The following is a 17302-nucleotide window of genomic DNA, read 5'->3' as shown; positions in this document are numbered from 1 at the left end:
GTAATATAATAATACACAATTAAAAGATTTTGAAATAGAAAAAAACACATTTCCAAGCTTTCAGCCGTGCTCACTCATGAATGTCATTCGTCATTTAGATAAGTATATACACATTTCGATGTTATCTTGCAAAGTGCGAATGTAATGTTTTCAAATAATTGATATGGATTAATATTATACCATCGTATTATTTTCTTGAAATCATAAACATACTATAATAGTATTTGAGTATCAACATATGTTCAATTTGAATTGGGTTATAATAATAATATACCCGTATATATATCAATAGTATGTTTGCTACAAAATCCACCCAAGTTATCAGTACGTATTTGCACAGGTTTGATTATAAACTATGATGAAATTAACATTTTAAAAATATTAATTCTTAATATTATTTTGACAGCCCTGTTTTCTGATCGGCGTACATCTTGCAGGTGTTTATAAAATAATAATAATGTTCAGCGGCAGATAATATCAATAATAATAATAATGTTTCTTGAAATAAAATCTCCGATGATTAGTGATTTTTGCGAAAAGATCGATTTAAATTAACGTACTTACGACGCCGAGGTCCTTTTTATACAAAATTATATTTGAATGTCGGCTCTTCAGCCCCCCCTTAAGCACGTGGTTATTTTGCCTAATAAATTGTTAATTCAGCCCTGAACACGTACGTTATTAATATTATCGTGTTGGTTGTTCTGACTATCTATTGTGCTAGCTTAGTTAAATTAAACTATCTACATAACTGTGTTATATTTTACATTTCGCTATCGACATAGTTCCATAGTGAAATTATTAACAAAGTAATAAAACTGCTAATAAGTAATTAAACAATATTGCATGCTCGGTGGCTATGGAGGACTATGAATATGTAGGATAAGGGGTCAATGAATTATTGTTCACATTAATTCTCTGAATAATTCGTGCACACAATGTCTGAGTGGCTTACTGGTTACAGTATAAAATAATTTATTATGCAGTTGTGACGGGGCTTTTAATGAATAATAAAATATAATTAAATATACAATGAAACATTAATGGCGATCTCCCAAATTGAAATTTATTACATAAAAAAAAAACCATGAATAAATTTTATTATAATAATATACATACATACATAAAGTAACATTGTATTTCAAATTAGTCGTATACTGACATCTAGATATTTTATTGTAATACAATTTTAAATAAATACGGTTTGAGGCTGTAATAACAATGATGTGTATAAAAAAGTTCATTGATAAATTAGTAGATGTAGGTATACGGTATAAAATTATAAGAAATAATTTTGGCGGTTTTTTTGTTGTGGAACGTCTCAAAATCCATCCGATTCCGAGATTTTTTTAAATGTTTTCATGGATATTGTGTATGTAAAAATTAATTAAAATGCATATATAAGGTGGTGCCAGGGAACAAAAAATAAGGCAGTGGTGGCTGTAAGAACGTACAATTCTCGAATTTGGAGAAATATGTGATAAACATAAACTTAAACACGTGTTGAAGAATATGTTATATTCAGTAATTACGTATGTATTATTATATTACACTATGCATCGAAGTTTGTCATGGAAACGAAGAGTCCATTCATATTGGTAATATGTCGCACCCCCAGTAAAATACTGTAGTAATCCAAAAATTGGCATTTTGCAGGAGAGCCATTTGAAGTTTCAAATATTCTTTGTAAATACAGGAAAAGTCTGAATGTAAAAATTATTACTCATTTTTATGGAAAAACATGATCTATTTTCAACTGTATTCACCATTTTTTGCTAAAACATATACAAATGGAGATATTTGAATATTTTTGAGTTACGACAGTATTTTATTAGGCTATTTGAAAATTTCATGATATAATTTGAATCAACTCAATACTTTCTATGTAAATTTCCCTACCGTCACTCTAATAATTTCGACTAATTTGTTGGGCACTGTAAAGGAAGGATTTCAAAATATTAAGTTATGGTACAATCTTTAAAGATTTATTGAAAAAAACATAAAAAATACAATTATTAGTTCAAAACAACTTAAATACTTAATTATTTAATTTAATGGGAAAATAAAAATTTTAGGTACGATTTTTAATTTTTAAACATCACTTGGAAGAGAAGCAAAAAAATCATAATAAAATTCACGATGTTTAGCAGTGCAGAGAGAAAGCAAATCCTTCTTTTTAATTGTCGTTTGCCGTTGACGAACATTCAATTTCCTACATTTTTCATGATAACTGGTTTTAAAAAAAAATAATGTATGGCTAGTCTCTGTCTACTTTTATCACTTCAATCTTCTGCCACAAAACTTTTTCTTCATTATCATCTGTGTTGTAATTTTTACCGATTTTATCTGCTAGTTTTTTCATGTTGTGAAAATTATTTGTCGCCATGGGTTTAACAATGTATGGTTGTCCTGCTTTCTTACTTGTTTGTACAATGGTAACCATTTGGCTGGGCACAAATATTGGTCTACTTTTTAGAGCCCTAGTCTTCTGCTGCTCAATTGTAGAATGGACAATATCGCCTTCATTTAGCTCGCCCGGTGACCAAAAACTTATGAGAGATCGTTTTATTTTTTTGTAAATTCCCGATGGCATATAAATACATTGCAGCAATGTATTTATTTTTATTCTGCCCGGCACAATTGTCTCTGTAAAAAATAAAATGCTCCGTGTGGTGATATTTTTCACGTAATCGAGTACACAGCTACCAATTTCATTGGATCCTCATGCAGCTTGACTCTCATCCCACATGTGTCAGTTTGCAATATTTTCAGTGATATTATAGACTAAGATTGTACATGGCCAACTTTCGTTTATAATAGAAAGTTGACACATTTCCGCAAGGAAGCGGTAAAACAGCCTGCAAATCATATACAGCTACATTAATGACGCTATTTTGGCCATTAGTTCGGGATTCTGCTACGTCTTTGGTATTTGCATCCTTTGCCTCTTTTTTTCCAGGTTGATGTGTCTCATACTTTTCTTGAAGTTGTTCTTTTTCTTCTGGTGAAGAATTATTGTATAGGTCGCATCCAACGCACAAATATTTTTTAGGCTTAAAGAAGCCAATATTAAATTCGTCATTAAATATGGATGCGTATAATAATGTTCTTTTCCAAATAGCATATTGCTGTCAGCTTGTTGTTTTTTGTATAACCGATACATTTCAGCAATTGTTAATTTACCATCTAAATACAATCTAGACTTCTGTGCACCCGAATAATGTTGCTCGATCACTGGGAAAGACTTAATGTGAGCTCTTATATCATTTTTTAAATCATCATCAATTTTTTTGTGATTGCCATGATGACCTCTTTGTTCTGGAATTGGCATTCCGGAAAGTAGACCTCTTGTTTTCCAAGCAGTAGAGCAGTACCTTTCACTCACCCCAAGTGTTGATAAAGTATTTTTTGCATACTTCTTCTATTTTACTTCCATTTAATTGAAGTTGGTAACAAAAATTGTTGCCTTTGCTGCTTCCAGTTTTTTTTGTTTGAATACTTTGGAACAATAATATCCATGCAACTAGTGAGAAAATTACGCTGTTCTCAAGATATTCCTGTAGTAACAGAGTTACAACAGTATTTTTTTGAAAAGTATTGTTTTAGTTTTTTAGAAAGCTTCTTGTAAAATACTGTCGTAACTTAGTTACAACACTATTTTATTATCGATTTAACAGTTTTCGGAAAGTAATGTACTGTATTAAGTGCTTTCTCTCTGACACTATTTGAGTTTGAGATACGACAGTATTTTATTAAAATAGCAAAAAAAAATACGAATCCAACCACATCCATAACTCAAAAACGCCCATTTCAGACTTACAACAGTATCTTACTGGGGGTGCGATGTGTGATCACTCGGGGGGTTTGTATTTCTTTCGTTTTATTGTCTGACCGTCATTAAGTCGTAAACCAAAACTTAAAACCTAATATAATAGCGCACTTTCTTTATTAGTTAGGTTTTAATTAATGTACCTACCGAATATTTTATCACAATCATTTGGAAACAAAGCGCTTATCTCATTTTTTTACCTTCAGTTTACTGCAGTGACATCATGTGGAGCCACGCAGATCATCCGTTGCTCAGGGGCGGTGAAAGGAAGGTACCTATGTGAATATTTTGAATTTTTTGCCTGCGGTACTGATTGATGACTACTGCTCAATTGTAGTTCAGATTTTCATTACATTAAAATAATACAATTTAGTAGGGAAATAATTTATATAAATATTGAGACCATGGAGGTATAGAGGAGACAACAAGTTGGCTGCAACTATTTGGGACTACTCGCTTGTTTACTCTACAATAAAAAAATACCTATCAATTTTTCTCAAGTTAGAAATGACAACCAGATACTTTTTTGAATTCATGTAATTAAAAATTATTGTAGCTAAGAAATTTCCGGGTGCCAGCTGCTCTGAAAATTCTCGCCCCCCCCCCTTATCCACAATAATACATATTAAATTATGACATGCGTGTCACGATCATAATTTTATTTATTTTAAAAAGTAGCTAATTGACAAAAGATAATTTGCGATTTTTTTACTAATCGTGAAACAAACTTATGAGACAAATTCGATGTTCGGGGAACAGTCACATTAAGTCGATTTTTCAGAGTTTTTTTTTGTACATACATACCTATTTATTATTTAAAAAAAAACTAATGTTGCATAAATCAATGAAAATTAGGGAACGATTTCTTTGAAAAAATGTCAGGACGCAGAAAACATGCAATAATGACGTGTGATAGTCCCCCCCCCCCCGGCCATCGAATTGTTTTTGTTCAAATGCTTTCATAGCTTAGTTAATTTTCTAACGCCCTGTCATACAAATACAATAATATGTACTTACGTTTGCAGAAACGTTTTATTAATAATTGTTACGAACGGAATTCACGTTTTCCCGGCAATTGCGTGTAATTTTTTCAGTCCCGATGTATTTCAGTACATTTAATACCCGCATTTACGTTTGTTTTTCCCGCGATTTACGTCGGAAATATTCAAAATATGCGAGTTACGCGCGCTTCTGAAGAACTGTCTGATGAAGAAGAGGTTGATATTCCAACAAAAGAAGAAGCAATGAGGTTCACTGAGGGTTTAAAAACCTACTTTACAAACTTTGCTGATATCCAAGATGACACTTTTAAATGTTTATATAGTCTTTAAAGATAATTACATAACAAAAAAACAAAAATGCAACAAATATACATGATTTTTCAATAAAAATTTAAATTGAATGTTGTTTTTTAATAAAACGTTATTTTTTTAGAAACATAAAATTTTAATGCTCTTTTTTTCAATACCCTCCTTTTACATTTTCCCTCCAATTAGGTTTTTTTTCCAGTCCCTTAAAAAACGTAAAATAGGGGTTATACTGTAGTTAATAAGTAATGTTTGCGTATTTTGCTATAACTCCTTGATTTGCTGACCTGCAGTAAACACCGCCCTTTAGTAGTAGGTAACGTATTTCATAATAATTAGATCCACGGAATTCAGAAATAACGGGAACTGAAATACATACCTAAAGAGTGTGGAGAAGCAGGCAACTGATCTCGAATGCGGAAGAATACGGGATAAACTTAAACACGTGTCAAGAATACGTCATACGTCAAATACAGACAACTTCTCTCGGTTTATGCATTGACGCTCATTTAATATTGGTGTATTGAAGGTTGCAACACACAGTAATGTTGCACGTCCATAATGCGTGATTCATTTTCGTAGGACACTCCCGCATTCAAAACCCTGCGTAAAATGTAGTAAGTATATTGGAATATATTATAGCCTATTGGAATTCTATTTATTAATCTGTTCTATGATTATGTCTCATCGTAGGATTCAGTTTATTTAATTGAATAAAATATATTTTCACTAAAACCGTTTCATATATTGTATTTTTCGGACTTGACTCTTCCGAATCCTGCCGCCCGGGTGTTTCGACCCTATCATCCCCGCTTGGAGCGTTCCTCTTCATTCGCACTTAGGGTTGGGTATTTCCCGAGAAAATCGCAATCTCGAGATTCGGGATTTCCCGAAATGATGAAATTTTGAATTCTTGAGATTCGGGATTTCCGGAAAAGAATTCTCGAGAATTCCCGACAAATCGGGTAATTTAAAAAAAACCTGTAAAAATCCTAAAATCAGTGTAAAAACAGACAATTTCCAAAAATATATGATTTTTTTTATTTATGTAAGAAGACAAACAAAACAGAAGTAGGAAAACAAAAATAATTCAAAACATTACTTATTAAAATAGAATTTCAAAAAACACAGACTGTCAATTGCTACGTCTGACAATCGTATGCTTTTGAGACACAAAATTCCCTGATGTTGCAAAAATTGCGCTCATTTTGAGTCGACGTTGGCTTAATTGTGTTAAATGCCCCTATCAGTCCTCGAAACTTTTGTGTTTTCTGTCCACTTTACTTATATAGAAAATCGTTTTTTTTTCAATTAATATTTGATAATAAAGAAATGTTAAAATTTTCAATTCTCGAAATTCGGGATGGAAAATCTCGAATCTCGAGAAATGCCGTCGGGAAAATCCCGAAACCCAACTCTACTCGCACTACACCAATGTTTATATTAATGACATTATAAAACAATATAATATATTTTTCAATAAGTATTAAATTCTTCCGTAAAACTTTATTTTTAACATGAATAATAAATCCGTCTCTAAACGAGTTAAAGGTAAGCGATTCAGAGAGGAGTGTCTAGAAAAATGAAATGGGGCATAGGTAGTTTATATTATTTTCGTCGATTTTAGTTTAGAATGTTCAGAATGCAGCGGAAGTGGCCCTATTTTAAAATAACTTCAGCACCGGTAACCAGATATCTTTGTGTGGACCTTTCTATTCCATCAGTAGGTAGGTTTACCAACATAACTTCAAATGGAACTCCCCAGTGCATCCAAATTATGATACCTATGTTTAACGAACGCGACAACTTTACTGTCAAACTATACTTATCTACTCACATATGTACATACATTCACTTTGAGAATGACAAATCGTGAATAAGATTACCTTGTCCTAGCAAAGAAAATTATATCGCTGTTTTTAACTTGAAATCATAGTTCGAGATAGTCGACAACCTAGTATACTAGGCGTAAAAATGCGAGATATGCAATTAGCCAGTCCAATTTCTAAGCCGACTCATACATCTAAGCTAGCCCGTCTTCCGCACAGTCATAAATCAAACCTTCCAAGAACTTCGTTCCGGTGTTGCATATGAAGACAGCGCACATCTACCTAGCGACAGTCACACGTAATCATCGAAACGTATAGATATTTGGATGCGGCGATCGGCGAGCCGATACGAGAATGACCAATTCGTATGTTTTTGTATGCGTCCTGTCGTCTTCGACTCTCAGCCCGAGAAGCATGCAACTTTTCGATTGCATCAATAGATTTTTTTTTTCAAACTAAAAAGTCGCGTTCGACCAATCTGCGGAGTTTCATTTGGCAACGCGTATTTTGTGAATAACGATGACGCCACATCGACGTATTCGACACATTGCAGGTGGATGAGATTTTTAATGTGGGAGCCGGCTAAATGATTGGTGGAAACTATATTTATTTTTAGCATACTATCGCTTCGATTTTTTGACAATCTATCGATAGGTCCTATTATTATATACCTAATCTTAGCAGTGCTGTTAGGAAATTTTAGGCACGTATTCGTCGAAATTTATTAAAACATTATGACGTGCTTTAGATAAAAGTAGTGGATGGGAAGAGGGGTAAGGATTATGTATGATTTTTAAAAACTGAGCTCCAGAACTATTTTATTTATCACTACCTACGCTGGGGAGGTACCTATGCGGTCTAAAAATATTCTGCGATCTGCATGTTGATGGTGCATGAAGAGGTAACAAAATCGTGTGTGTAATTTTAATTGACAGCGATACTTACCTTGTGAAATATTGTTATAATAGTAATAATATAATAATATAAAGTTGTTGAAAAACAGAAAATTGCTACCTATATATAGGGAGCAACAAACTCGTTTATTCTATTTTCCTTTTTTATTACCTACGTGTCATAAAAAAATGAGCATGCAATTTGATAATAATGCATAACGATTTCGTCGTATATTTACAACAAAATTAGACAAATGGGATGGTTGGTACTTTCCTTCCTTTTGGCACGCTGGGTAACCATTGGTGAGCTTTAAGAGTACCTATATGGGTTTTGATGTATGATGGTATGGTTATATTGTCAGGAACGAGGAGTTAACAGAGTAGACTATGCAGTCTCTTGTCACATCTAAGATAAATTTGTGACACTGAACCTGTGTCAAGAGCGTATCAGTCTGACCTGCATTTTCTCTAAGTCAATCGGATTCCAGTGTTTGATGGTCACTAAACAATACCCATAGGGTGTATACGGAAGAGCTGCGGGTTGTTGGCATGATCTGGAAAGACCCATTGAGAGCAATCCTTTATTTCAGCGCTGTATTTTTCGGATGTCGACAACAGTGGTCGTGGTCCTTGGGTCGGGCCTGTGGGCAATCCTGTAAAAATTGCTTTGTATTGTACCTACCACACCTTTATTTGAGAATAATTCAAGTCAGTACATTACCATGCTAATTTTGGTGTGCAGTAAAAATATTGTTATTTTAAAATTTGTATTGCATTAGTTTTGAACTTATTATGTTTATTATTATTTATCACGCAAATGCCGATTTCGCATAGGTAATTATTTTTTGGCGAAACGTATACCTATCATCGTAAAAACCAGGGAACTCAGAAATAATGAGAACTGAAATACCCAACGGGTAAGGCGATAGCAGGTAACCGTCTCGAGTAAGGAAGAATCCGGATTAAACTTACACATGTGTCAATAATACGTTGTACGTCAAATACTGAAAACTGCTCTCGGTTTCTGCATTTACGCTCATTTAATGTTGGTGTATTACACACACTATTGCACATGCATAATGCCTGCTTCATTTTCGTAGGACACTCACACATTCAAAAACCCTGCTTCAACGTGCGGCGTATTGAATATAGGCTATCGGTATTCTATGTATTATCTGTTCTGTGGTAAAAACTGTAGGTATGTCCAGTGACGTCCCTAGATAAAATGCTGCCCCTAGGCAGCGCCAGAATGCCGCCTCATTTTTTATACAGTATTTTTATCATCCTTTCATGAGTCCAATATCTAAGAAGAATGTTGTATGGATATGACTAACAATATATCAGACTAATTATTCGCAAATCTGCACGTGTCGTTTCTGATCACCAAGGACGTCGAACGGCAACGGAAGTAAACTAGATATCGCGAACCTGACAAAACCAGTGAGCTGAATTTTTTAATGGAAAGATATTTTCGTTATTACTAAGTTTAGGTAGCTATTTATATTCCAAATGATTCTCCTCGATTTGCCGCCCTTCGAGTAAATGCCGCCCCCAAGCGACACTCAATCTGCCTATACCCACGGGACGACACTGGGTATGTCTAGCACAAACCGAACGAGAGCGCAGTGACAATCCTACTAGAGTTTTCCATGTCTGACAGTTTGAGATACAATATTAACTAGGTACAATATTATTGGAGTATGTGACTTATCAGTATTGTATCCACAATTATCAAATGTGGATCTCGCCGCCCTACAAAAAGCTTTCTTCGGTTTCTTTTTACGAGAAACGGTTGCTATTCGTTTGTCTTATTAAGGCTTCCCATACATTACGACGGCTACGGTTTGTTCATGAATGTATCACGCAGGTAACGAACGTCTGTCTGGCGGCGGATTTCTTGTGTCTACGACTTCTAGCCATCGTAATGTGCGGAGAGCCTAAGGCATAAAGCCCACCAAGAAAGCGCTCGACGCGCTCACTACTGAGTAGGCCCCCTCCCACCCGCGCATTACCCTTCACCTATGTAATAAGCGGCTCAAGCAGCACAAAATAATTATTATTACAGCGCCTCTTATAACAAAGCAATAAAAATATTATATTATTTCGGGGCTTGTAATTAATATTTACGACGACATTATTCAACCAGCGAAATATAGGACATGCAATAAAATTAAACAATGAGATCTCTGTTATTAAATAATTGCTTCTCGCCCGTCGATCGACGACGCCGTCCAGAGCGTGATTTTGGTCGCTGTGTTCAATGAATGGACTCCATTGTATTTTCTTTCATTCGTATCGCCGAGAAGCGGTGATTCGCGAAAAAACGATGATTCATGCGGCGGGCGCGTATAATGCGTCGTCAAATCCAGTGGGCGCTGGCGTATTTGATTACGTTGTATTTTCGTTGATTTACGCGCCACTTGTGAAATTTTGCGCGAGAGCCACACTTGCTGCGTTAAGTGGGTTTTACGCCTAAGTCTTAAAATTAGTTGATAAAAGAAGGTTTATTGTTTTAATAAACACAATAATATATTGGTTATTCTTATGTGCTGACAAACGCTTCACGAGTTAGTTTGTTAAATCTCTCATCGTGTTGATTATTATTGTTAATAGCATTTTGGAAATTCTCCAGAACGCTAACCAAACGAATGCAAGAGCCAAGAGCATTGAAAAGTAGAAAGTGTCATCCTTTTGGTTGCTCTTGGGATGGAAACAGCGTCAGGACAGAAGTAAAACCGTGCTACTTAAAATAGGTATGCGACAAATAAAGCAATCCTTGTTGTATGTATTCGTTTTTACAACACGCAGTAGCGTTGTTTCAATTAATATAATTTACTACGTCAGAGTTTTAAATGGTTTCGTTATGACACATATTACGAAAAATACACATTAGGATTATTAATAATGTCGTTCGTCTATTGTCCGTTGGTCCACTGCGTGACATATTATTATTATTTATTATATTTCTCACTCTGAATCTCCAAAAGAAAATAAAGAAAAAGGTCGATTCTTGAGATATTTTTTTCAGAAATTTCGAGATTCTCATTTCTCTGATAAAGACCCCAAGTGCCGCTGAATACCGAAAGCCGTGGCGAAGACTGTCGGCCAAATCACGAACCTCAGCCATGAGGTCCTGACGAAGAAGAAGAACATATAATAATGTAAAATTCGAAAATCCCGGTCATTTAAATTAAAATTTAATTTACCATTTACCTAATTTTATGGGATAAAAGCCCTCAACTTCGATCCAAAGCGCAAATTCGCGTGTAAATATTTATTAGTAAATGAAATACTTAATGTATTTTTGTAAAATAAACTTTCTGAATTTCCATTCAGAAAGAAAAAAAATAAGAAACTGTGGACTTGAATAAAATATTATCGATATCAAGAAACCAATCTCAAATTCTCCAAAATAAAATAAGTAGGTAGTATGTACTCTGGAATTCGAGATTTTTTTAATCTCGAGAATCGAAAAATCGAGAAATCGCTAGCTCTAGCCTACACCACTGATACAAGTGGTTGCGAAGCCAACATAAAATGAGAATCATGGATTACCTATAGCAAAAACGCTATGTCGAAACTGCAACTAAATTAGAAAAAGCACAAACAAAAACAGACCCCTTGTCTTCCTTTATGGGTTCTCCTAACGGTCCAATTTTGTTGACCCACAATTATATAAAAGTAGGTACTTGTAGTTTAGTGATTAGTCTATGGTCAGCCCGATCAAATCTGTTATTCCCTACAAATGCCTTTTAATTGATTCGCGCTTTTTGAATATAACGTACGCATTCATATTATCTTATCTATATTATAAACATAATATAAAAAAATATGGCGTCAGCTATTGATATAGAGAAAGGAAAAATATGTTCAAAAGAGAAACACAAAAATGTATAAATTATGTATCCACATGGAAGTACCTACCTATGTACTCGCACACCGACTGATGGGAAACTATCCAATAACTCCAGACTGCTAGACACGATCACATTTGATGGTGAAGTCTGACGCGAGGACCATATTGTCATTCAAGCAGCCCGATTTCCTAACTATCGTCTGGTGCCACACGAGACGATAGTTAGGAAATCGGGCCCAAGATCACCCGATAGAATTGTCACCTGACACACGACTGATAGCAAACCTAACCAAACCGTCCCGATCGTCCAATCAAATCGGACCGCATAGATGCATCAGCTGAAACTGGAATCTTAAAATCATCAACTAAGTATAAACAAATCTTCCAACTAGGGACTGGAATAAAAAAATATTCTTCTGGAATTGCGGCCACGACGAAATCACTTTGGAACGAATTTAGTGTCATTTGAAAATAACGAAACACTGTCAGAAGAATTTGACACCATTCTACATACCTAAATGTTGCGGGAAGAAATTGTAGTGATACCCAAAAGTGTGAGTGAATTACTATACATATAGCAATAGATAGTACAGTGTCCTATTTCGTCTTGGAGTTAAGTATATAATATAACCTTGACATAAAATTGTGCTATAGCTATTCCACGTCACTGGAAAAATCATAATTTTTGTTTTGTCATCTTGTCGCAGACGGTCGTTCATCTCGGCGCCATCTTGACTCTGAACAAATCAGTATTTTTAGTCTATGCCCGACCACAAGCCGACGACAACTCTTTCGCTGGATAATTCCAGCAAGGGTTGCGCAAATATAATTATGTCCACTAAACTGGAAATGCAGCTTTCTGGCCATAATTAACAATTTAAGAATGTTTAATTAATCTAACCGGTGGATCGTATCTATTTGTGTGTCAGCCAGCGGCGTTTTTCTTTGGCGCTAATGACGCAATCGATTCGTCAGAAAATTTAAAAGGGGGCGTCGAAATAGTTCAAAATAGTAATACAATTATTAAATTATACTAAAATCTTACATATTCAGCATAAAATATTACCCAAAGCTTAACTAATCCCCTGCAACTAATATGCATACAATACGTAACAGAAACTCACCACTTGACTGTCATCTTCAATAATAATTGGATGGGTAGGAGATAGACTCAGTACAAATTTATAAGACGGGTTTGTGTAGCTTTTTGTGCTCAAAAATAATAGTTTAAACTAAAATATTATATACAATAAAATTTAATTAAAATAACTGATAATACTGACTATTCATATCGGCCAATGGGTAGCCATATAAAGCAAATTCTATCGGATAACAAATATTATGTTGATGTTATTGACCGTCTTAAATATTAAATTCACCTCTACTTACCTTGTTATTTTTATTAGGTCCGTTGATAGTTGGAATTCATGGTTTTTTCTGCATAGATAGTGGGGGGCTTCAAATTTAGTCAGTACCTCGGGCTTGCATATCTTTAAACCCATCACTAGTGTGAGCAAGATTCCTTGCGTAAAAGCGGATATGTAACCGTCTGGCGATGATAAGCCTCATACATTACCGATATATCCATAAAAATGTTTGGACCAGGGTAGGTTAAACGGAGTAGGATTCACCAGTCTGAATCTGGGATGGGGATACGGCTCAGTGATAAGAGCGTCGGCTGGAGATCGAAAGATCGGTGGGTCATGGCTATCCATGGATCATGGATCCAGTGGCGATTTTCCAATAAACCATCCATAAAGTTAATAAATTATAAGTAGATACCTACCAAAATCTAAAAAAAGATTTCTCATAAATAGAGTAGGTACACAAAAAATACTACCCAACATAATAAAATAAACAACTAATATTACTTATGTCAATTTCAATAATAATTATTTTTGTTAAAGAATCTGATTCAAGGAAAGATATTTTTGATAGTTAGGTTCGTTGGTAGTTGGAATTTATAGCTTTTATTTTATTATTTATTGTAGAGGCATCAAAATCAATCAGTGCCTCGGGCATCCACGTATCTAAACCCACCATTCATGTATAACAAATTGATGACCAAAATAATATTAATTTATTTTATGGTGTTAACTTGTCAGTTCATGGTGGAAATGCATTGTATTAATTAAAATAAAACAACGTGGTATTACTAATTCCACTTATTTAATATATTATATATAATATATTATAATATATAATATATTATATAATATATTGGAACGGTTTCGTCCGCATTGTGTTTTACTTTAATTAAAAATATAAGATGTCGGTTTTTATCGGCCCTATTTACTAATTGAGCTCGTAATCTATTCATTTCCATATACGCGAACTGTTTTCTGTTGCTAAGCGATAAACTTCTTTGCATTGACTCAATACGCATTACTTTACGACTATTTTTAATTGTTCAAGAGATGCGTACGTACGTATAAATTAATGTAAACCGATGGACATACGGGGTAACATTATGGATTTACAGCCCCATAAAAAACTTTGACACGCTTTGGTTGAAATTTGTTTTATTGGTCTATAAATCTGTAGTACCTACCTATATATATTTCAATAATAGACAATAAATAGCCATTCATAATATAATAAGTATTATAATCATCAGCCTGAATGTATTCATTGCTATTGGTATATTATCCAAGTTGATTCCACCCCTCTCTGAGGTGTGGTGATAAATTAATAAAATGCAGTAGATAAAAATTGACATATTGATATTATATTAGAGACTTAACATGAAACTGGGAATTATTTTAAACCTGCTTAAGGGCGGCACTTTGCATACTATGTAAGGGAAGTCACTGAGTACAATACTGCCATACCAATGACAGTGTTTTCGGTTTTAGTGGAATAGGAACCCAAGTTTTAAACTATGTTTTCTAAGAGTATTGTGTAAAATAATCTAAAAGTATTTGATTATTTTACCTAAGTAATATAAGAGAAAAGGTGGGTAGTTTAAATCTTGGGTTCCCATTTCACTAAAACCAAAAACACTGTCATTTTACTTAGCAGGCATTTTACTCAGCGACTTCCCTTACATATTATGCTGCAAAGTGCAGGTTTAAAATACTACCCAGTTTCATAGTGTCACACTGTCTTTTTACTTAGGCTGCGCGCACACGGCAAAGCGAAGTTTCGGATTCATCCGCCAAACGACGTTTGCGTTTTGTTTGCGAGCCGATTGCGTTTTAAATGCGTGTCAAATGCGTCAATATTTCGACGATGCTGTCCAAGAGAAAACACGGTTTTCAAGGGGATTCATAAACGCCTTTTTTTGGAAACTGCACCCTGCTGCGAGAGTATTTATCTTTCATTACAGTGGCGTACAAGGGTAAATAAATCAATATAAAATCAGGCAGAATAGTAATTATGAGTAGGTACAAAAATTCAATATTATGTTCCACCTGGTAAGGGTTGAAAAAAGTAGATTTAAGTAAACATATAATTTTTAAAATTTAAATTCTTCTTATTCGGCCATATCCGCCCCATAGTTGGAGCATATGGACACCACGCGGCGCCTCCAAGAATCCCTGTCACTGGCTAGTCTTCTTGCATCGTTCCAGGTCAAACCAGTAGGTATTTAGCGGCCTTCCAGGGGCCTTATGTTGTAACTTGCGAGTTGAAGTCGCCCGGTCGACATGACGTCATATGACATCATTGTGACGTACTACCGGAGTGAGTCAAAGCATTCGAGAAATTAACGCTACTCAAATACTGGCGTTATCCATTGTCCCCATACACAAATATGTGTTTCAGCATAATAATATCTATGGTGAGCCGTGTGCGTTGGGCGGCTTGCCTCGAGCGTGTATTGGCTTACGTCACAGTTACGTCATGTCGTCGGGTGACTTAATGTCACAAGTTATAACATAGGGCTGCAGGAAGCCGGAATTTGGTTGGCTTGAAGAACAGGCAAGTTAGCTTGACGCTCTATTCTGGATTCGCAAGACGTAGCTGAGCCTGGTTCAATGTCGCCTCTTCACTCTCAACGTGATGAGAGGCTGCTTGGTGCGTTCTCTTATCTCCTCGTTACTCCTAACTTCATACCACTGCACACCCAGTATCCGTCGCAAACATCTGTTCTCGTAGATCAGTACACGGTTACTCTGAGCCTTAGTAAGGTGCCATGATTCGCTACCGTAAAGCAGCACCGTCAGCAAGCGTCAAATATCAATAATAGGTACTTATATTTTTAATATAGGACATAGGTGGTATAACAATGGTATATAACATAATATAGCAGGTAGTTATGTATAAATTGGTAAGTATGTTATGTTTTAGAATTGGAAATGAACCACTTTCAATTTTATTCTTTGACGTCTAGAACCATACCAACTGGCTTTACATAAATAGGGGTTTTAACTCTCTAACAGCTCTGACTTGAACTACAAAATGGTAACGACAGAGCTGGATTTACATTTGCAGATGCCCTTACATATTGGGGGCCCGCGGGAAAAATTAAAAGCCATTTTTCAAAAGTCACAGGTCATTCCACAGCGAAAGCTTTGGCTGATATATATGCAAAATCGGTGAATTTTGCGTGTCATTACTTCTGAATGTTACGGTGGCTTCTGATATACAAATTGGGGCATAGTAAAGATTTCCGCCGTTGGCTATTTTTTTCAATTGATTTAAATAATAGTACTTATAGGTATTGCATCGAAAGTGCATATCTACTTGATTTTGTCGAGCTTTTGGACCTAGTAGATTCATTGCGCGGGGAAGCTGCTTTGACCGCCTCAAAGTTTTTTCATAAATATTTTAACAAAATTTCGCACATCCGATAAAAGAGAGTCATAAGTTAATGAAAAAACACGATTTTGAGTTAAGTATACAGAAATATTCACAAAAAAATCTCCATATTCTGATAAAAAATCGTCATACTTTTAGCTTTAATATTAAAACCACTAGATGGAATTGTGACGGTATTAAATTGGGACTAATTTTAACGTGTTCATTCTCGAACAGTGTCATTTTTGACCTTACGACGCGTCGGTGTGTGCACGTATTGTATTTCGTATCTCAAAATTTGAGATAAGTACTATATTATTTAATATAGTCATAAAGTGGAAAATGACTACATTATCATAATTCGAATTGAATATTTTTTGTTGAAATATTCCCAAAACTTATATAAAAAGGTGTCACAACTCAAATTTTTCACGATTTTCTTTCTGTAAAATGAGTTTTTTTACAATGTAACAGCATTTTTCACGACGGATCGAAATAAATATATATATATATAACATGGGCATTGCTCTAAACTCTAAAGAGTAATGCGGGAAACATACAAAAACGTGATTTTGACCATTTTCAGATTAATTTTTTGGCTCTACTGAAAAATTTACTTTTTTGAGTTATGACTATTTTATCGGAGGTGCGATTTGTTGTTTAAACTGGGAGGTCACTAGAGTTTTGGGGGACCTGGGCTATAGCCCCTTTAGCCCTATATTAAATCCGGCCCCGAGTAACGAAAGATGGTTCATGATTATTGCTCAATATAAATTATGAAACAGATAAAGTAAATTAAATAGTATCGCAGAGTCACTTTGGATTAAATTGCTTCAAATGAAACATTG

Source organism: Rhyacophila brunnea, unplaced genomic scaffold, assembly GCF_057557595.1.
Source record: "Rhyacophila brunnea isolate RB1 unplaced genomic scaffold, BYU_Rbru_1.0 scaffold_12, whole genome shotgun sequence".
NCBI lineage: Eukaryota > Metazoa > Arthropoda > Insecta > Trichoptera > Rhyacophilidae > Rhyacophila > Rhyacophila brunnea.
This window is presented reverse-complemented; position numbering follows the sequence as displayed.